The sequence below is a fragment of the Dipodomys spectabilis genome, unplaced genomic scaffold (genome assembly GCF_019054845.1).
Source record: "Dipodomys spectabilis isolate Male_0828 unplaced genomic scaffold, ASM1905484v1 ptg000171l, whole genome shotgun sequence".
Lineage (NCBI taxonomy): Eukaryota > Metazoa > Chordata > Mammalia > Rodentia > Heteromyidae > Dipodomys > Dipodomys spectabilis.
The window spans coordinates 531906-556450 of NW_024870848.1; positions in this window are offsets into that span (position 1 = coordinate 531906).

Genomic DNA, 24545 nt, shown 5'->3' on the forward strand with positions numbered 1-24545 from the left:
GAGAGAGAGAGAAAGAAAGAAGAGGGAGAAAGAGAGAGGTAGGGATGGAGGGAAGGAGGGAGAAAGGAAAGAAGAAAGGAAGGAAGGAAGGAAAGAAAAAATGAATGAAGGAAGGAAGGGACAAAAACAATTTAATTTATAAAATCTGCTATTTAGCCGAACATAAATTTCATGTAAGTTAACCCTTTAGTAAATGCAAGTTTGTAATTGTCACTTCTCTGCCTGTTCTCTATGCATGAATAAAACTAACAAATGAAGGATCAGAAATAACCAAGTGAATATGTTTTTCATCTGTAGTAAATATGTACACAAAGCTTTTTCTCATTTTCTATACATCATCAAATAACTATTTACAAACAATATAAATTTAGTTATAAATATTCTAAAAATTGATGCAACCAAAGGATGTAAATGTATTATATAATGTGAACACTAGTATTTATAATGCTAATAATATTACAATCCTCATGTTATATTAATTATAACAATTATGTATTTTATCAGAGAAATTAGCATCCTCTAATTTTGGTGTCTGTGGGAGTCCTAATAGCAGACCTTATTAAAATCAAAGGAGATCTGTATTTCTGAAAGCAATTAACTCAATGGAGATTGTTCAAATACATCAGAAGGGCCTTAGAAAGGTCACACCATGTTTACATGATTACCCTTGATGTAGTTCAAGAGCCACAAAACAATCATACTTCGCTTTGCAATCACTATAATTATTCCCATTGTAAGAAGAATCATTCACATACTTTACTTGTTATAGGTTTGTCCTTAAGTTATTATTTTCTATGAAATAATATCAAAATGATAAACTACACTGAGTTAAGGCAAAAGTTGCACAATATATTGGACGATGTAACTCCTCCCAAATACACATTTTGAAATTGTATTCCCCTGTCTGGTGACATTAGAATCACCCTTTCAGAGATGACCCTGAAATAATGATCCTGATAAAAGAGACCCAATATAACTACTCTGCCATGTGAACATCCAGCAAATAAAGTATAATGAACTAGAAAGTAGACCCCCATAAGACAAAGAATTGATTTGAATAACCATTTTTATAATCAATGTTCAAGCTCCTAGAGTATGAGTAATATACTCCTGATGTTTTAAGCCACTTACTTTGAAGTATTCTCTAATAACAGCCCAATGGTTGATAAAAAGCAAAGTAGTTTTGATTTAAATTTCAAATTTTCAGAAAAAAAGATTCATAATGTTTTATAATTTGAATTTTATTCTCCAAAACTCCAGGTTAAAAGTATTTTTAAATGGGAATTGAATTGATGTGCAACTCTCTATTCAACTATCATAATTAATTTTTTGAATATTTTAATATCCCTAAGTAGTTGTACAAAGGAGTTGCCATTCACTGAAACAGTTTATGGATGCAGTGCATCTTGGTCAATGTCACCCCTTTCAATATCCTCATCCACTCGTCCCAATCAACCCGAGTCTTTACGTATCTCAATATAATGTTATGCAATTACTTGCCATTTAACAAAGCAGTTTATGTGTACAATGTACCTGGAATTGTGTTACCACTTCAACATCTTCACTCCCATTTCACACTACCCCTTGCTTTGTATATTTCAATTCTGGGAAGTATGTAATAGTTTAATGCCTGTATTCTATCCTTTTCCCTTTCAATTTACTACCCCTCTCACATTGCCCCCCATTGTCCTCTCTTGCAGTACACATTTACTGGTATTTATTTTGTGGGGCTTTGACTCAATCTTTTAAGAGAATAATAATAGTATTTTCACTCTCCATAGACACTGATACTTGAGATAATTCATTTGTACCTGTTTGTATATCATCCAGTATGTTTAACCCCCACAGTATAACCCCCGCTTTCACTGCATTTGATGTTGGTATAATTTGTGGAGGGGAAGGGAAAAAACAAATCATTTAACTAGGGATACAGGTGGACCCATTGCAACAATGAGATGTACAAGTCGTTATGTCGAAAAACAACTTTACAACTTTGGTGGAGGGGGGAGGATCAGGTGGGGAGAGGTGGGGATTGCATGGGAAGGGATGGGAAGGGGAAACAAAGAGGAGGCAACAATGCTTGATAAAAAATGAACTCGTTATCTTTCCTATATAATTGTAAGCCCTCTGTATGGTATTTTCACAATAAAATTAATTAATTAATTAATTAATTAAAAAACAATTTTACATTTATAAGAACCTTCTATCTACCACAAATGAAGAAAATCATGCAACCGAGGTTTCTCTGAGTGCAGTTAATTTCACTGAATATTATTATTTCTAAGTATTTCATTTTCCTTAAGAATGGTGCAGTATTATTCTTTATGATGGAATAATGGAATTTGATTATTTATATATATGTATATATGTGTATATATACATACATATATACTTATTAATAGGGATCAATAAAATTCTATATATGTCTTGTATATATATGTACATATGTATGTATGTATGTATGTATGTATATATGTGTGTGTGTGTGTGTGTATGTAGGTTGCCTGATTTCCCTCATTTGTTGTATTAGAATGTACCTATAATTCTACAAGTAAACACACTTGGATGGTAAAAGAGAAAACATTAGACTTGGACAAGATAAATTATATGTGATTCCAAAAATTTATACAGTGAGATCAAAGGAGGAAGTCCTTTGGAGAAGATCACAAAGGCTCAATAGCTATATGAGTATTAACATATAAAATAATATTCAGCAAAATTATATCCAAGAAATGATAATGAGAGTTTTATTATTTTGCTTTTTCCTCCTATCTTCTGTGGCTGTTTTGATTTTTGTTCCTTTGGTCTTATATGTAAGTTTGGAAAGGGCAAGGGGAAACACAGAAATGGTGGGGCAAAGGGTGAACAAATGTAGCAGTGCTACTCAATAAACACTACATTGAAAAATGAACTATACAACTTATGGGAGAGGGAGGTTGAAAGGGTAAATCTGGGAGAACATCAGGGAAGAGGTGAGAATGTTCAAAAGAGTGTCCAATATCTGATTATGTAATTGTAACCCTTCTGTACATTATCTTTTTTTATTTGAAAATGCTTTAAAGAGGTGGTACAATTACATGGGCAAGATATGAGTACATTTATTATCAAGCATTGTCGCCTCCTCCTTTGTTTCCCCTTCCCATCCCTTCCCATCCTCCCCGCTCACTGAATCCACCTCCCTCCCTCCCCTCCTCACCAAAGTTGTAAAGTTCGTTTTTGACAAATCGACTTGTACATCTCATTGTTGCAATGGGTCCACCTGTATCCCTATTTAAATGATCTGTTTTTTCCCTTCCACTCCACAAATTATATCAACATCAAATAAAGTGAAAGCAGGGGTTATACCGTTGGGGAGGGACATACAAAGCAACTAGGAAATAATCTTATAAATATCTTGGAAACAATTGCATGAAAAAAAAACATTTGAATACATATCTTAGGGTTCACAAATTAAAAATGGACTTCATAAACAGGCTAGAGTAGGTATAAAAATATTAGATAAAATAGGCTTTAAATCAAAATTGGTATGAAAGTAAAAAGAGACAAAAAACGGTATTAAATATTGACAAAGAAAGCTCTCCATCACGGGGATATAACAATTCTAAATATCAATGCCCTGAATCCTAGAGCTCCCAAGTTCATCAGACAAATGCCACTTAAGTTAAACATATGCATACATCCAAACACATTGTTGGTTGTTTGAACACATCATTCTTACCTCTGGATAGGCCAGCCAGGTAAAAACTTAGCAAAAAAAATCTTCAGAGCTAAGTAACTGTAATGACAATATATTCCTAGTATATAACTAGTATATATCTACAGAATTTTTCACCTAGCAGCATCAAAATATATATCTCTTTCAGGAGCCCATCAAATGTTCTCCAAAATATATATCTTCAATCACAAGGAAAATCTGTGAAAATTCAAAAATAAAAATGAAATTACTCCTTGTACCCTGTCAGACTATGTTAGGACCAAATTAGATATTGACATAAAAAGGCATCACAGAAAATTCTGAAACTCACAGAGACTGAATAACACATTGCTAAATCATCAGTGAGTCACTGAAGAGGTATGGAGGGAAGTTCCAACGTTTATGGAATTCAGTGGAAGTGAACACACAAAATACTACCTCCTCTGGGGTACAACAACACAGGCAATACTCAGAAGAAAATTTATAGCTTTGAGTACGTACAGCAATAAATTAGAACAATCTTGATTCAGCACTAATGGTGCACCACTAGGTACTTGAAAAACAAGAACAAGCCAAACCAAAAACCGGTAGACAGAAATACTACAAATTAGATTAAAGCAATAAATAAATCAGAGTTTCAAAAAAACATACAAGCAATCATAATTGACTTTTATCTACTAGTAACTCACAAATTCACTCAATGAATGTCAATGTAGCTATTTTCAGAGATAGACTCAACCAGCTCAAACCAGTGAACAAAAAACTTCTAGAACTCTAAGAAGCAATATTCTGTCTGACTTTAAAAAATTTCTCTGTTGTTATAAGTCAGGTAATAAGTACATTTCCTTTTATGAAATATCTTTTCCCTCACTTGCTCCTAGTCCCTCCCTCCTGTCCCTATCCAATTGTAAAATAGTTTACTTTCATCAATGTTCAATGAACTCCACTGCTGCAATATTTCACCCTTCTCTGTGCCCACCCCTCACCTTCCTGAAGACGTACAATGAATATACCAGACATAAGATAAAGACAGAATCATCACAAACTATAAAGAACAACAAACACAAAACAAAAAAGGAGACTTCTGTTTCCATGTCTCATCGTTTGTTTGAGTATGTATATCATGTTATATAAATATAATTGTTTTAATCATAAAGTCATTTCAGGGACTAAGGAATGATAACTTACAATGTTGCTTTCTATTTAATAATGCCTTGTATTTTAATATTAAATTTGTAAGTAACACAATTCAAGTCCTAGTGAAATTTGAAGGTTCAGGTTCAAAGTTAAGTTTTCAAAATGTCTAAGAGTTCCATTTTGGCAACCAAAATGAAAACCAGGGATGTTTTTTCCACAAGAATGTCATTATTTCATGTGTAATAAAAGTAAATAAATGTAATATTAATCCAGTGGAAATTAGAAATCAAATACTTTTGCAATGAATCAATTCCATAGATTATGAGATCTATTGATAAAATTAATAAAACTAGTAAAGATGGTTTTTAGACATAACTTCTTGTACATCTCATTGTTGCGATGGGTCTGTCCGTATCCCTATTTAAACAATTTATTTTTTCCCTTCCACAAATTATACCAACGGGGAGATGGGAAGGGATGGGAAGAGGAAAAAAAGGAAGAGACAAAAATGTTTGATAAGAAATGTATTTATTTCCTTGCCCATGTAATTGTAACCCCTCTGTAGGGTATTTTCACACTTTAAAATAATATATATATATATATATATATATATATATATATATATATATATATATATATATATATAAAACTCAGGACTGGGAAAAAATATTTTAAGAGAAAAAATTCAATACAACTTGTTTTAAGTAGATTACTTAAGACAGGAAGCAAGTGATAATTTTCTTTTCTAGGTGGTTTATATAAAAATCAAACCCAAAGATTCAAGGGTTCTGTGTGCTTAATACGTGTCAATTTACACATATACTTGACTCATCTCAACACTATATGAAGATAACTGAAAATAGGACTAGAATAAAAACGTCACTGCAATGTTTATTTTATGGATGAATATGTCTTTTTATATCTCTTTATTTTATTTGAAAAATCTGGTAATTTATTTAAGTTACATCAACAATAATGAGAAATAAACAGCCTCTAGCTCCTTAAAAGACAATCAATAAGACAAAAAGGGAACAACAAAGAAGAATATTGAACCTCATTTTGCACGTGGTCTTTGTATATTGTGGTGCTTTGTAATTGTAGATTATGTGTCTATCCCATGGATCTGGGCTCAAATCACTAGGGCTACTGGAAGAAAATGTCAAAATCCAGAGCACCTAACACAGCTGTGCAGTTGTTTGTGGGTTTCACTACAGTAGCAGCTGGGCATGTACTGTACAAGGGAAATAATATTTGTGCTTTGCAGGCAAGAATGTGATGAAAAGCATACTGTTATCTTCTTAGATGAAATATGAAGACTACACTTTAAAAGCTTACTAAATCATAGGCCTTTCAAAGAACAGTGCCATTTTTAAGGAACTCTAGGTAATTCAAGTCCTTCATTCCACCCACAAGCATTGCTGCCATTCACAACTTATTGCCAAAGTGAATTTCCGGTTCTTTTTGATATTTCAAATGGCTTAAGAGTAATATAAACAATTATTCAAGTTGTTGAGAAAATTTAATTTAGAATAATCAAACAAGTCAGAATCAACTCCAAAGCATAACCTTTAGGAAAAATGAACTAAGGAATATGGCATGTCCTTTGTAATTTAATATTAGACATTAGGGCAAAATGCCAGAAACAGACTATGCAAGGAAAAAGAAGTTTTTGATAAGATATATAAAAGATTACACAGGGAAAAGTAATTTTACCTACATTTTCTATTATATGATAACATATTTTTGTCTGCTAATCAGAGAGACTCAAAATTATTTTTAATTATGATATGAAAAATGCATTGTCATAAATGAATTAAATCAGGGAGTAGATGGTACAGGAGCTGGGTGATTCCGTTAGATTTTCTCATTATTTTGAATGATCTGGTATTTTTATATGTGTGGAATTATGAATGTATTTTATGTCTGGGCAAGAAAGTTTGATTATTAGATGATTGATACCCAATTTTAGGAACCTAACCTGAGTCAGAGTGGTAAATATGTGTATGTGCGTGTGTGTGTGTGTGTGTGTGTGTGTGTGTGTGTGTGTGTGTGTGTGTGTGTGTGTTTGGAAGCATGTATTTCAAAGGAAGAATGTTATTTTCCTCAAGGTATATACTTAACTGTATTAGTTATACTACATTAATGACAGCAGGTAAAAGTAATTAACGTTTTGGGTCATATGTTTATGTTTCTATGATTGCACGAACAAACTAAAAAGTTATGTTTGGGGTATGAGTTTTGTGGAAGGTCAGCTGAAAGTATAAACATTTGGAATCTTGAGAAAGCTATCAATGGCAATCATTTCAGTGTAGATCAGTTTTAGACAACACTTGCAAGGATATATAATCCTATATGAAAATTCAACATTTATTGATTTTCCAAAGCTACACTATCCTATAAATTCGTAGAAAAACAAGTTAAATTATGGAAACACAAAAGTAATGTGATTATTTATTGCTTACAGTTTCACACTTTAGTTTTGTCAAATCAAAATACCATTTATTTCTATTGTATAGGAAGGAAAACCTTAAATATTACAGTTTGTGCCATATTTCACATTGGGAAGTTTTGTCAGTATCAATAAGTTTATTTCTTTTGGTTCTGCTTTCCTATTCATAATTCTGTTTCTCATAATAGTTTTCTAAGGATTTTTTATTTCTCCCAGTTTGGGGCTTGAACATAACTCATGCTCAGTTTGCTAACAATAGTCAGTCTACCATTTGAACCATGCCCCCGTCCAGAAATTTTTATAGTTAATTGGAGATAGAACCTCATGAACTTTCTTACCTCACTGAAAACCATTATCCCCCAAGTCTCATCCTTCTTAATCACTAGCATTATAGAGATGAGTCATGGACCCCAACAGGCAATGACTTTTCATGTCTTATAGATTACACATGTTTGCTAGTAATTATAATAATAAACTACCACAGATTGAGTAGCATTAACACTGTAAATACATTTCCTCTGAGTTGGTGGAACTAAACCTCCAAGATCAGAGTTGCTTCTTCTGAGTCCTCTTTCCTTGGCATATTCAAAACCTTCTGCTTCTCTTGGAGGAGACTTCAACTTAAATGCTACCTTTGAGATTCTGTTTCCAAATGCAGTCACTTTTTAAGGCATTGGGTTTTTTATCATAGGAAAGATTTCAGTATGACAGTATCCAACACATAATATATTACTTAATGGATAGGAAAAAATCTCTAATAGGAAATTATTTGGTTTGGGCATGAAAGTTATGGCATGTTTTTTAAAAATAGCAAAAGAAGCAAAGATTTCATTAGAGGTTGTAAAATGAGTATGAAGTCTTGACATTAGACATGCCAAATTCTTACCCTGGCACTCTCGTAAATGCCTAGTGTTACTGGAGGATAGAACCCAAAACCCTATATTTGTGAAACAGCATCTCTACTACTTCCATGCCTGCAGACTGTAATTGGATTGCTTATTTTGAGGTAGTATCACTATGCCTGGACCTGCTTGGACTGTGGTCCTCCTAACACAAGCAAAACACTTTGTACCCAGCAAATGCTTTCTGGAACTTCTTTTTTTTGTCTGGGCTTGTCTGGAACTGGACTTCTCTAATCTCTTTTCTAAGCAGATAATATTACAGGTTTAAGCCACTTTATTCAGTAAAAATATACAATTTCAAAATATCTTGATATTGCCTATATAATTTTCTCCCTTTTTGTTTAGTACTCTGAGTTGAAAACATTGGCTTTCTTGATATACAGAGCTTTGTTTTGATTGGAATCCCATCACAAACAAAAAAAAAAAATCTCCCAAAATTTTATGTCAAAAATCATGGAAAAGAAGGCTTCTAGTTGGAAAAAAATACTGATCCTTAAGTTATAATTGCAGTATATTTATAATGTTAGTCAATGCTTTCTGAAGTATGAGAAGAGAACGAAGGCAGAAATGTGAAAGTTGTCAGGTCTCTGTAGAATTTCTGTAGTTGTCACTTCATGTTATCTTTCTTCCTTAAGGCTTGATTTATTAAAACCCTCTGGAGGCTGGGAAGGTGGCTCAATGGTAGAGCGCTTGCCTTGCATGCCTGAGGCCATGGGTTCGATCCTCAGCACCACATAAGCACAAATTAAAAAGGCAGAAGTGGCGCTGTGGCTCAACTAGTAGAGCACTAGCCTTGAGCTGAAGAGCTGAGGAACAGCACCCAGGCCCAGAGCTCAGGCCCCACGACCGGACCCCCCAAAATAATATGAAATAAATAAACATAAAATAAAACCATCTAGGTGGATATTGGTTGGACTAATTGGTATACATACCCAGGAAATGAAGCAAAGTTTAGAAGGCTAATGGTTTGGTAAATAAAGGAATGATGAGAATGAGCACAGATATTGTCACAGAATGAGCTGACAAGGTTCAATTTCTGAACAGCAAAACAAAGCAGTTTCAAGTCCGATAATCGACATTGGAACATATATAGATAGATACACATATTTTATACATATACATACATACATGAAAAAGTAAATCTCCAGTAGAATATAGAGAAATTTGGCGTGACAAGTGTTAAACTAAGTGTTAAACTATATTAAACTGGTTGCAGGAAAAGTACAATAAAATATCAATAGTTTAGCATAGATTTGCATAGATTTGTAAAGGATGAAAATTCTTCCTTCATTTTATGCTTTAAAAATACCCTTAGCATGTTTTAAGTTTTTTTTATATTGTAGTTGGAGGATCTATACAATACTGAGAATTGGAATTTCATAAAGTATGCAACATGTCTAGGCCAGCCTGAATAGGAACGTTCATTAGATTCTTATTTCCAATAAACCACCAGCAGAAATGAAGTTCCAGTTCAGATTTTATGTAGAGAACTGGCCTTGAACACATAAGCACCATCCAGGCCCTGAGTTTAAGCCCTAGGATCTAGAGAAACAAAAACACAAAATACAACATGGAGTTATATATTTTATAATGAAATACATTTTTATATACTCTACATTGTTAGAAAGATTAGACTTTTTTATTAGCGTTAAACCTACCTTAATAAGTGATAATGTCCATTTATTAAGCAGAAAGTCTTACTCAGATTTACAAGTTGGAAGGTTTCAGTGTATGTTCAGTTGGTTTTATTGCTTTGGGGGGCTGTGACAAGACAATGTCAAGGTGGGTAGTATGTCAAAGAGAAATGTTTTTGACCTAGAATGATTAAAAGATAAAAGAAGAAAGTAGATGAGAGTCCATGTTCTCATAGGTTTCACTCTGAAGAAAATAATCTCCAGAAGAACTATTCAGGTATTCTCCACAGTATGGGAGAAAAGGGAAAGTTATTTTTCTTTAACACATAGGACTTTCTGGGGCATTCTAAATTCAAATAGCAACATCTTCACCAATAGTAATAACTTGCCCAGGGGTGAAAGCAACTAGATATTGCTATAAATTCTAATCAGATCTCAGCAGACTAAATATTTTATGGAATTCCTATTAAAATGTTTTCTTGCAGACTGACTGGGTCTTCATACTGCACATGTGTATATCTGTGTGTATGTTTGTAAACACACATAAGCTAATAATAAACTAATTTAGCAATGTAACAAATAAAACTATTAGTATGGCCTTTTGTTTTCCTTCTCATACCATGAAAGCCTGCCACAATTCCTAATCAGATCCAAGATTCAAACATTAATGATGTCCAAAAAGTTCTATATGTATGTACATCCATGGACATCCACCTCATTTAAGACAGCAATGGTATATGAAAAATTTAAGTGTTCCAATTACATTGTCACCAAAGAAACAACGTACAATATTTCCTTTAAAAATATGTAGGGATGGGAAAGTGGCTCAGTGGTAGAGCGCTTGCCTTGCATGCATGAGGCCCTGGGTTCGATTCCTCAGCACCATATAAGCAAAAAGAAAAAAGCCAGAAGTGGCACTGTGGCTCAAGTGGTAGAGAGCTAGCCTTGAGCTGAAGAGCTGAGGTACAGCACCCAGGCCCAGATTTCAGGCCCCACAACTGGCATCTCTCCAAAAAAATATATGTATATCTAGATTGTAGAAAACTTTAGCCAGAAAATTGAAGGAGTATACATTGTAGGATTTAATTTAAATATTTAGTCACTGAAATGGATATTCTATATCCACAATTTAAAGACCTTTTAAATTACATAATTGCAAACCTCATCTATTACCATCTTCTGTGAAAGACAGTCCTTGCTGAAAACAAACCAAACGTGGTAAACCAATTAAAATGTATGCCATTGTCAAATGCTGTTGTTCTAAAGCATGGAAGTGACAGAGCAATTAATGCCAGTGAACAGCTGGTTCTATGGAGTGTGGAAAGTGATTACTTCGTACTCTAGGTGGAAAAATCCACAGATATTTCAGGTTGTGCTTCGTTCTAGGCACTTGTGAGATATATTTTGGAAAGCAGGATGAATGAAAGTATGTTGTTTTATACAGATTTGCTGGCTGACACACCAGGGAAAAAATGAAATGTTTCAACTGAGAAGACAGACAATAGGGTGGGTAACATGTGATATGCAGCTTTAAATACAGACTGAAGCAAACCAAAGAATGCGAATTTTTTTTTCTTAACAAATGCTTTTTGGGTATATTGTGCTATATGCTATAATGATGAAATGATCATTTCTTTGGAAAAGTAAGGAAAAATCAGTCACCTGTTGAATTTCTTTTTAAAGTGTACTTTAAATGACAAGGATTAAGAAATGTAAATTTAAATATATTAATAAAATATTTTCAAGTATTACTTTAATTTTTGATTAAAATTTAAAACAAACTGACAGACTATTAAGGAAAAAACACTTTCACCTGTTGAATTTCTTTTTAAAGTGTATCTTATATGGCAACGATGAAGAAATTTAAATGTTAATAAAATATTATCAAGTATTACTTTAATTTTTGATTAAAAGTTAAAACAACTGACAGACTATTAGTCCATTAAGATTTATTTATTTATTTATTTTTTTGCCAGTCCTGGGTCTTGAACTCAGGGCCTGGGCACTGTCCCTGAGTTTCTTTTGCTCAAGGCTGGCACTCTACCACTTGAGCCACAGCGCCACTTCTGGCTTTTTTCTGTGTATATGGTACTGAGGAATCGAACCCAGGGCTTCATGCATGCTAGGCAAGCACTCTACCACAGAGCCACCTTCCAGCCCCTAGTCCATTAAGATTTATAAGTTTCCTGTCATATTTTATTTTCCTTTGTTCCTCTTTTTTGGGTGGTGATTTTTTTTTTTTCAGAAAGGCAATCTAGTCTTAAACATTACTCACAAAATTTATGCTGTCATAGGATCAGAGAGTTTATTTTTATTAAATTAAGAGAATAGTAAGCTCATTTTATGCAAACACAAAATATAAACACCAATATCATTTATCAATAAAAAAAACACTCATAAAAAAATCATGAGAATTGGGGGGAAGATGGAGGAGGAGAAGCTGGAGGCTAAACAAGCTCTCACATAGAAAGCAGTTTTAGTGTTCCAGTGAACAGTCCTAGGCAAGAGAGTCACACCAAGTGTGCCATCACAGTACAGAGAGTTTGGCCAGAGACGGAAAAGCCAGGCAAGATGACAGATCTGAGCATTTGCCAGTATCTACAGCTGCAGCAGCAGTAGGGAGAGCGCCAGTGGCCATAGACACCATACCTACAGAGAGTCCCCGACAAAGGCCCCAGATGTGGCCAGTGAGCAGATTCTACTCAACACCAGCAAAAACTGACAAGGAGCAGAAAGCATCATCCTGCAGATTGCAGACCAGAGACAACCCAGGAACCAAGACTCTGGCATGAGTAGAACCCTGACATCCTCACTCCTTCTCAGGGAGCAGTGTAGGGAAGGCCACCCCTTGCCCACAACCAGAGATCTACATCTATGATACTGACAAAGGCCGGGCTGAGCAGGTAGCTCCAACTCAGGCCTTGGAAGAAAACAAGAGTCATTTTGCAGGTCACAGGAAGTAGACATGACCTGACAGGCTCAGCTCCACCCAGAGAAATGTCACCCCGCCCAGCCAGTGGACACTCTGCCCTCCGAGGAGTGATTTTCTTCACAGGGTAAACAGAGCCAGAGGCTGCCCTTCTGTACAGCAGCCTAGAAAAACAATTGAAACTCACTAAACATAAACCCTAAGAATGGGATATTTGAGTGTTTCAGGAGCTAGCCACTCAGGCTTTGCCCTGAAATGCCTCAACCCTATCCAGAACCTAGCATCATAACAGCATCTCCACACTAGAGGAAACAGCCATCTCCCTCTTTTGTGATACTCAAAGCAGATCTCCCTCCCACTGAAATAGCCTGGGAGGAGGATCACAAAATCCTGGGTAAAGCTGAGCATTTTTCTGCTTGCTCCAAAAAACTGACTTAAGAAAACAATCAAGCCATAAGAATACCAAACACCAAAAGCAGACCAGAGACTCCACCAAAAGACTGGTTACAGACACAGGGGAGATACAGGGTCTTCCCATTTTTCTCCCCCTCCCCCCAAAAACAACCCGAAAAATCAAAGAACTCCTTTTGAAAATTTGTTTTCAATTTTTATTTTATTTAAAAGTGTTTGATGTTAATTTTTATTCTCATAATTTTTGTTTTTGGTCTGTATGTGTCCATGTGTTTTTTAACCTCTTTTGAACTTTTGGTCCTTTTTTATTGTTTTCATTTTTTTCTCTCTTTCTTTCTTTTTTGTGTGACTTAATTGATGATCTGCTCATCCCCAGATATATCCCTGTGGTCAATTATTAGACCTTATTCCCCATGTGTACATACTTAATCCTGAGATTTTTTACTCAATTCAAAACGTCTTAGGCTTAAGTTCGTTAATAGCACTATTATCTCTTTTTGTCTATTTAATTTTCAAGTAACTAATTTTAAAAATTTTATTTTTTAATTTTTCATGTTTCCTTTCTGTCCCTCTTCTCATTTCATCCTATCCTTTTCTTCTCTCAATTTCATTTCTTTAAACTTACATAATTTTGGGTGTTTCACTTCTTAAATTTAAATTTTTGTTAATCCATTTTTCTTTATTTTAAAAAAATCTCTCCTATCATTATGTCTAATCCATTTCCCTCTCAAAGATTAGGACTTGGTTTAATTCCTTGTTCTTTTACCTCTCCACATCACTCTAATCCTATTTTTCTCCATATTTCTCCCTATACTTAATAATTTTTGGTGTGCCAAATCCTTTTTGCTATTCTTAGTCCACTAGTCCATGGTTGTTTGATGTTGAATAAATTGTCTCTGTTGAACTAGATTGTATCTGCAGACTTTTGACTGTGAAAGTACAGGACTCTGGTCGATGCTTGCCTTAAAATAGTGTTCTAGCACAAAATTGGTTTTACTTTCATTCCAAATGGGCAGAACAAGCCAGAAAAACATAAGAAAAGTTATTGGTCTAGGAAATTTATTTAACACAATTTTAGCAGAGAACTTCCTAAACATACAAAAAGATAGGCCTATTCAGATATAAGAAGCTTTTAGAACCCCAAATAGACCAGATCAGAACAGGACATCCCACCATCACATTATAATCTACACAGGATCAATTCTGACCAAGGAAAGGATCCTTACAGTTGTCAAGGAGAAAATATCAATCACCTATAAAAGGAAACCAATTAGAATCGCCTCAGCTTTCTCAGCACACACAAAGCAAGAAGAGCCTGGAATGGTGTATGCCATACCCTAAAGACAAACAACTATCAATCAAGAATATAGAAACCAGTTAACCTCTCCTTCATAACCGGAAGTAAAATAAAAATGGGTCAGAGCAAAGACAAATTGAAACAATATGTCTCCACCAAACCAGACTTACAAAAGTTACTTAGAGAAATCCTACACATAGAAAACCAACAACACCAAAATAAAGGCCCAGAAACAGCAACCAAGGAAATTAAATTAGAACTCAACATTCAAACCCACCAAAGAAAGTCTTGTAACAAATGAAGGCTGAATAATACATTGGTGATTCACCAGTGAGTCGTGGAAGAGATTAGGAAGAATATGCAAATGTTTATAATATTCAACAAAAATTAACACATATATTACCAGCTACACTGGTACACAGCAAATGAAATACTCAGGCAAATTTATACCTTTGAGTTCCTACACCAACAAATTAGAGAAATCTGAAATTAACAATTTAATAAGACATCTGAACCTCCTTGAAAAAGAGCAAAAAAATAAACCTCAGTCAATTAAATGGAAAATAATAATCAAAATGAAACCAGAATTAAAGGAATCAGAATCCAAAAAACAACATAGAAAGAATCAAAAAAACAATGAGTTGGTTCTTTGAAAAAAATAACAAAATTGACAGATCCTTAGCAAATCTTATCAGAAAAAGAAGAGCACACACCCAAATAAACAAACTCAGAGATGAGAATGGAAACATCACCACAGAAAAAATCCAAGATCCAGAACGTTATAATGGAATAATTCTCAGAACGTTATGCTAAAATGTTTGAGAACCAGGTAGAAATGGACTTTTCCTAGCAAATATTGACATGCTGAAACTAAACAAACTTAACAGGCACATGTCAAGTATTGAAATATAAACAGCAATAAGAGAACTCAAATCTAAGAAAAACCCTGGACCAGATGGATTTAGAGCTGAATTCTACAAGGCATTCAAAGCAGAGCTAACACCAATACTCCTCCAACTCTTCAATGAAATTGAAAGAGAAAATTCACTACCAAACTCATTCTATAAAGCCATCAAAAACCTCATCCCAAAAACAGACAGGGACTCATCAAAGAAAGAGAAGTATAGACACATTTCTTTGATGAATATTGATGCAAAACTTCTCAACAAAATTCTGACCAATCAACTTCAACAATTCATTCAAAAAAAATCATACACCCCGATCAAACAGGATTCATTTCAGTGATGCAAAGCTGGTTCAATATACACATATGAATTAATATAATTCATCACATCAACAGGAGCAAGGATAAGAACCACATGGTTATCTCAATAGATGCAGAAAAAGAATTTGACAGATACAACACTCCTTTATGATGAAGGTTCTGGAAAAACTAGAAATCCATGGAACATTCCTCAATACGATAAAGGCTGTATATGACAAACCTACACCCAGCATTATATATAATGGTGAAAAACTAAAGCAATTTCCTCTTAACTCAGGAACAAGACAAAGATGTACTCTCTCTCCATTTCTCTTCAATCTAGTATTAGAATGCCTAGCTACATCAATAAGACAAGATGCAGACATAGAGGGGATCCAAAGAGGGAAAGAAGAAATAAAACTCTCCCTCTTTGCAGATGGCAGGATCTTGTACTAAAAGAATCCCATTGACTCCAATCTCAAATTATTCAAGCTGAATAAAAACTTTGGCAAAGTAGCAGGGTATAAAATTAACCCCCAAAAATCAATGGCTTTTCTGTATGCCAACAATGAGAAAAGTGTGGCTGAAATTAGGAAAGCAACTCCATTCATAATAGCCCTACAAAAAAAAAAAAAAAAAAACCTAGGAATTAACAACCAAAAAAGTGAAGGACCTCTATGATGAAAACCTTAAAAACTTGAGAAAGGAAATCAAAAGAGAATGTAGAAAGTGGCAAAACCTCCTAAGCTCCTGAATTGGAAAGACCAACATCATGAAAATGGCAATACTTCCCATGGCTATCTACAAATTCAATGCGATACCTATCAATATTCCAATCTCATTCTTCAAGGAAATAAAAGAGGCAATCCAAAAAGTCATATGCAACAATAAAAGACCCCGAATAGCAAAAACGATCCTCAACAGGAAGAACAGTGCTAGAGGAATATCAATACCAAATTTCAAACTCTACTACAAAGCCATAGCAATCAAAACAGCTTGGTACAGGCACAAGAACAGACCTCAGGACCAATGGAATAGAATTTAAAACCCAGAAATGAACCTACAGCCCTATAGCCATCTAATCTTCAATAAGGGAGCTAAAAAAAAGGAATGGAAGAAAGACAGGCTCTTCAGTAAATGGTGCTGGCTAAATTGGTTAACTACTTGTAGAAAACTAAAGCTAGATCCTTATATATCACCCTGCACCAGAATCAGCTGCAAATGGATCAAAGACCTCAGAGTCAAAGCAGACATTCTGAAAACTTTACAGGATGGAATAGGACAAACCTTAGGTCTCCTTGGCACAGGCCGAAATTTTTTTAATAGAGACCCAGAAACACAACACATCAAAGAAAGGTTGGACAAATGGGATCGCATGAAATTGCAGAGCTTCTGCATGGCAAAGGACATAGCTAGCAAGATCAATAGAAAGCCCACGGATTGGGAGAAGATCTTCACTAGCAATACAACAGACAAGAGTCTCATATCTAAAATATAACTGGAACTCAAAAAATTAAATTCCCCAACAACAAATTTTCAACGAAACAACTACCCAATAAACAAGTGGGCTAAAGACTTACAGAGAAATTTCTCTGAAGAGGAAAGAAGGATCGCTGATAGACACATGAAGAAATGCTCAACCTCTCTAGCTATAAAAGTAATGCAAATCACAACAACGTTGAGATATCGCCTCACCTCAGTTAGAATGACTATAAACAAGAACTTTAATAACAACATACGCTGGAGCAGATGTGGACAGAAGGGATTCTTACTGCATTGTTGAACAAGTTGTTCAACCACTTTGGAAAGTATTATGGAGGTTCCTCAAAAGACTCCACATAGATCTCCCCTATGACCCAGCAATCCAACTTTTGGCATTTACCCAAATGTTCACAAACAAGACCACACTAAAGCTACCAGGACGACTATGTTTATTGCAGCCTTATTTACCCTAGCTAAGATGGAACCAACCCAGATGTCCCTCAGTAGATGATTTGATCAAGAAAATGTGGTATATATACACAATGGAATTCTATGCCTCCACCAGAAAGAATGACATTGCACCATTTGTTAGTAAATGGGAAGACTTGGAAAAATATTATATTGTGATGTAAGCCAGGCCCAAAGAAACTTAGGTCCCATGGTTTCCCTTATTTGCAATAAATAGTATATGTCTGAGTCAAGCAGAAAAGGTCAGATAAGTTGATGTTAGGGAAATGAACCCTAAGATATGTATTCAAATGTTTTTTTTTCTTTCCTGCAATTCTTTCTAACACATTTATAAGATTATTTCTTTGTTGCTTTGTATGTCCCTCCCCCACGGTATAACCCCTCCATTCACTGTATTTGATGCTGTTATAATTTGTGGAGAGGAAGGGAACCCCATTGAAACAATGAGATGTACAAGTCGTTATGTCGAAAACGAACTTTACAACTTTGGTGGGGGAGGAGTGCTGGCTGGGGTGGGAGGGTGGGATGGGAGGGGGAAACAAAGGAGGAGGCTACAATTTTTTATAAGAAATGTACTCATTATCATTCCCATGTAATTGTAACTCTTCTGTACACTATTTTCACAATTAAATAAATACATTAAAAATAAAAAAGTTACATAAAAAAAAGAAAGTGGCAAAAACTCCCACGATCCTGGATTGGAAAGATCAACATCATGAAAATGGCAATACTTCCCAAGGCTATCTTCAAATTCAATGCAATACCTATTAATATTCCATCCTTATTCTTCAAGGAAATAGAAGAGGCAATCCAAAAATTCATATGGAACAATCAAAGACTCCAAATATAAAAATGGTCCTTAACAGAAAGAACAGTGCTGGAGGAATATCAATACCAAATTTCACACTCTACTACAAAGCCATAGTAATCAAAAGAGCTTGGTACAGGCACAAGAATAGATCTCAGGGCCAAGGGAATAGAATTGAAAACCTAGAAATGAACCCACAGACCTATAACCATCTTATCTTCAATAAGGGAGCTACAAAAATAGAATGGAAGAAATACAGCCTCTTCAGTAAATGGTGCTGTTAAAATTGGTTACTTACTTGTAGAAAACTAAGGCTACATCCTTATATATCACCCTGCATCAGAATCAACTTCAAATGGATCAAAGTCCTGGAGTCATATCAGACACACTTGGTCTCCTTTGCATAGGCCAAAATTTTCTTAATAGAAACCCAGAAACACAACACATGAAAGAAAGGTTGGACAAAATGGGATTTCATGAAATTGCAGAGCTTCTACGTGGCAATGGATAAAGCTATCAAGATCAATAGAAAGCCCACAGATTGGAAGAAGATATTCACTAGCCATACAACGGACAAGGGTCCCATAACTAAAATATATCTGGAACTCGAAAAATTAAATCCACCAACAACAAATTCTCAAAGAAACAACTCCCCAACAAATAAGTGGGCTAAAGACTTAAAGAGAAACCTCTCTGAAGAAGAAAGAAAGATAGCCAATAGACACGTGAAGAAATGCTCAGCCTCCCTAGCCATAAAATAAATGCAAATGAAAACAACATTGAGATACCACCTCACCCCAGTTAAAATGTCTATAAATAAGAACTCTAACAACAACAGAACCTGGAGGGGATGTGGAGAGAAGGGAACCATATTGTGTTGTTGGTGGGCGTGTAAACTTTTTCAACCACTGTGGACAGTAGTATAGAGGTTCTTGAAGACTCCACATTGTGCTCCGCTATTTCCCAGCAATTTCACTTTTGGGCACTTACCCAAATGTTCACAAACATGACCATACTAAACCTACCAGCACATTTATGTTTATTGCAGCATTATTTACTATAGCTAAAATATGGAACCAACCCAGATACCTCAGTAAATGAATGGATCAAGAAAATGTGGTATATATACACAATGGAATTCTATGCCTCCATCAGAAAGAATGATATTGCCCCGTTTTTTTGGGAAATTGAAAGACTTGGAAAAAATTATATTAATTGAAGTAAGCCAGACTCCAATAAATATATGTCTCATGGTTTCCCTTATTCGCAATTACAAGTATATGTCTTGGACAAGCAGAAATGGTCAGATAAGTTGATGTTAGGCGAAATGAGCCCAAACATAAGGACTCAAATTTTTTTTCTCCTGCTATTGTTTTTAGCATATTTATAAGATGATTTTTTGTTGCTTTGTATGTCCCTCCCCCATGACATAACCCTTGTTTTCACTGTTTTTGATGTTGGTATAATTTGTGGAGAGGAAGGGCAAGACAAGTTGCTTAAATAGGGATACAGGTGGTCACATGCAACAATCAGATATACAACAAGTTATGTCGGAAAATGAACTTTAAAACTTTGGCACCTGGGTTACTTTGGAGGGAAGATGGGAAGGAATGGTAAGGGAAAACAAAGGAGGGGGAAACAATGTTTGATAAGATTACCTTTCTCATGTAATTGTAACCCCTCTGTATGTATTTTCACAATAAAAAATCATGAAATAATAAAGTAAAAATACATGTCAATTTTTTTTTTTTGGTGGTCGTGGGCCTTGAACTCTGGGCCTGGTCGCAGATTTCAATGAGTTCTTCAGCTCATTGATACCACTGTACCACATGAGCCACAGTGCCATTTCTAGTTTTCAAGTGGGTTATTGGAGATAAGAGTCTCACAGACTTTTCTGCCCATTCTGGCTTTGAACCACTATCCTCGATCTCAGACTACTGAGTAGTTAGGATTTCAGGCATGAGCCACCAAAGCCCAGATCCAAGTCAATGTTTAAAAAGCAAGCTTATTGAAACTTCTGGCTTTTTCCAATAAACAATCCTACTTTTTAGCATTAGTTTATAACTATGAGTTATTTTTAGATGTAACTGAACATTTTAATAGAATCAAATATAATTTTTAATATTACTCATTATCTCACAAAATCCACTGTAATTTACTTTCCCCAAAGTAAATTATTGCATACTATATTACTCACTATTATTACAGTCTATGTTACATATAATGTGAAGAGAAAATAGTTTGGACTATTTCATATAAATTAGTAGATGCTATTTTAGCATTATAAATTCACATTTGTGATTTTAAAAGAAGGAAAGAAGGTTTTAGATTTAAAGTCAATTATAAATGTGTAGTGTGTCCCAATTAAAGCAAAAGTTGTGAGTTCATACAGACAAAATTATTTTCTTTCCACTAAAGACTTTGAAGTAATACTATTTGTAATAGTGAGTCAATAAGAGGAAGAATTCAAATCATGTCAAACAATGTCTCTGTTATTCTACTACCCCCTCCACTAACAAGACCTATCCGGTCCCAGATGTCACAAAACTTCAAGTATCTCTCTTAGAAATCTATTTCAAAAAGTTCTAAATCACTGATTCTTTTTATGCTTTCTGTTATATGAAACAAGATATAGACAAAAAACAATTGAAATAAAATGCACACATATGTTGAAGTCACTACAGCTGGGAAAACAACCAACAAAGTAGAACTCACCCAGGAACAAAAGCATGTTGTGCCCAGTTATTTTTAAGCACAAAAACCTCAAATACATGTTACCCTTGACTAGAACCATAAAGATAACTGAGTCTCAGAAATACGGTTTTGTTCATTTATAATTGATTCATCTAGATGAACCTAATATAGCAAATCCCTTGAATGGATCACATTGTTTAAAAGAAATGTGACTGTAAGTGGAGTGAGATCTGCACATATTTAAGGGAATAAATAACAAAAATCGTGACATCTTAAAAACTTCAGAAATGCAATGAATAAGTCTAATAGTAACCATATTGAGACCTAAATCCTACTGATTTCATAAGAACAAAATATGCAAATAGTAGAATCTGAGCAGTGTACCTGAGTGTACATAATTTTAAAGTACTCCAAATTACACTTTGTAGAAGACAGTATGTGGGTTATCTAAAGGAAAACATCAACCCATGATATAAATGACATTAAAAATCTCATGAAAAGGGCTTGGAAGGTGGTTCAGTGGTAGAGCGCTTGCCATGCAAGCATGAGGCCCTGGTTTCGATTCCTCAGCACCACATAAGCAAAAATAAAGAAGCCAGAAGTGGCGCTGTGGCCCAAGTGGTAGAGCACTAGCCTTGAGCTGAAGAGCTGAGAGACAGCTCCCAGGCCGAGAGTTCAGGCCCCAAGCCCGGATCACCCCCCCAAAAAAAAAACTCATGAAAAGAGAGTAGTAGTTTCTGGAAAATAATAGTTTAATAAATAGTGGTCAAAAAACCTTTCTACTGCTGACAAAATTGCATACATATTTAGTTAGATCCAAAAAAGACCCAAGATACTCAAGCTCATTTGAAACTTTGGCAAAGTAGCAGGATACAACTGTAACATTATTACGGATGTTGACTATGGCATGGAATTAATTTCCTCTTTGATCTGACAAATGAATATGAAAAAACAGAAATTCAACTAAATATCAAGAGCTAACTAAACATATAACCAGCATTCATGGGGATGGGAAGCAAGACCAGTGGGCGTCCAAAAAGAAAATCTGCTTCATCCACAACCTGCCTGATGAGGTGGACTTCCAGAATCCAGCAGGTGAGCTCCACCATCGATGCAGCCAGCTGTCAGCACACATCCAAACTATTGAGGAGTGCCTCGTGGCATATAAAGAGCAGATGTTGGCACTGAATGAGCTGTTTTGGGAGAAAGCTGAGTGTGTGTGCTGGCTGTCCCTGGAGAAGATGGAGAAGAAGAGAGTGCTGCAGGAGCTGCTGTCGATCCTCACAGAGGAAAGCATGGACACCAGTTTCCAGATGCTAGCACAGGAAAACTGGTGTCATCTTAATTCTGCCCTTTCTGTCTGCATCACAGGATTCTAGCCACACCCCCATTATTTCATGATCTTTTCTGACCAATGGGATACAAGAATTGTGGCTACGCCCACATTCCATGTTGCCTGGTAGATGGATGAGTCTCTGTTAACAAAGGTTTGTTCTTCCAGTCCTGGGGCTTGAACTAAGGGCCTGGCCACTGTCCTTGAGATCTTTTTGATCAAGGCTGGCACTCGACCAGTTGAGCCCTACTTCCCCTTCCAGCTTTTTCTGTGTGGAATCAAGCCCAGGGCTTCAGTCATGCTAGGTGACCACTCTACCACTGAGCCACATTCTCAGCTATGATCATTCACCCCTCCCAAACCCATATGGCCATTCCTCAGATAAATAGGAAGTAGGGGCTAGGATGAATATGAAGCACTTCTGGTTCACACCAAAATACTTCCCCGCCCCCTATTCCCACACCCTTAGTTGAAGTTTCTCTTCTACCATTGAGGGATGAGGGAGGGAGAGGGGAGTCCTAAGAGAGGAGTATCAACAACAGTGGCCCCCTGAGCCCCACATCCTCCCCCACACAAGGGGTCGTCCAGATTCCAATCTTACCTGACTCAATGTGGAGTCTACACTGTCTTCCCACCACTGCAAGGCTCAGGATGAAATAAAGGTCAACCCTGGGCTCAGCCTACACCCAGGGTGGAAGCTCCTAATGCCAGACCTACTTCCACCTCTGACTGCCCTGAGTTAGGCCAGTCCCACCACTCACCGCTATGTTGGCGGTGATGACCTCATGGATGGATATCAGGAAGAAGGTCTATGGCAAAGAGCAGAAGCATTAGGGTGAGCATGGCAGAAGGAGGTGGGGTGATTGCTCTGGGATCTTCCTCCTTGGAGCCCTCCCTTCCATCTAGAGCCATGCTGACCCAAAACATGGACAAGCCAGGGGGTGAGACAAGACGGACCAGCACGGACCAGCTTTGTCATGGAGCACTTGAAAATTCCAATTATATTTGGCCAATGCCAATCCTAAAGCCAACATGCAAAGCCTCTCCTTGTTGTTGGCCATGAACACTGTCCCTGAGCTCGTATTCTTGAGGCTGGCACTCTACAATTTGAGCCACAGGACCACTTTTGTTTTCTGATCGTTCATCAAGGATAAGAGTCTCACACACTTTCTGCCCAGGCTGGCTTGGCACCATGATCCTCCAAATCTCAGCTTCCTGAGTAGCTAGGATGCCAGGCATGAGCCACCAGTGTCCAGTATGTGATGACTTTTGAAGGCAATCTTGGTGATTTTGTAAAGGAGCACCAAAGGGCCTGGATAGACCATGACCCAATCAATAAGCTGGGATTGGAGAAGGATGACCTTCTACCCATTCCGTTCCCCAAAATTAAAGATGCCAGGTAGTGGTGTCTGCAGCCACCAGGCTTAGTGGGGAAAAAGTAGAGAATAATCAAAGATTACAGTGTAGAAATCTCTGATTTTACATGCATGTGTTTTGTGTGTGTGTGTGTGTGTGTGTGTGTGTGTGTGTGTGTGTGCGCGCGCGCGTGTGTGTGTGTGTGTGTGTGTGTGTGTGTGTGTGTGTGTGTGTGTGAACTCAGGGCCTAGGCTCTGTCCCTGAGTTTCCTTGCTCAAAGTTACTGCTCTGCCACTTGAGACACAGCCCCACTTGCTTTTCGATTGTTAATTGTAGGTAAGTGTCTCAAGGATTTTCCTGTCCAGAGTGAATTGGAAGCATGAGGGAGACCCCAGGGAAGCAAGAGTAAACACAACTCACAGGTAGAATCCCTATGGTGGACCACTCCTGAGCCCTGGTGGCCAGATGCGGGATATGCGGCCCCGTGCCATTGTCCTGTAGAGTTCAATTTTGAGAAGTGACCAAGGCCAAGCTGACTTTTGTTCACCCTGAGTGCTGATGCCAGAGCAGGTCTGTTCCACCATAGGCCAAGAGAGCTCCAGGAGGCCCAGCTTCCCAGGGGCACAAGGAAGAGAGAGGTGAGCTCCAAGCTGATCTAAGAGCCTTTGCCCACAGACACCCCAACTTGGCCTTCCTTATCACCATAAGACCTGTCAAAGAACAATCCAAAAAAAACTAAAATTGGAG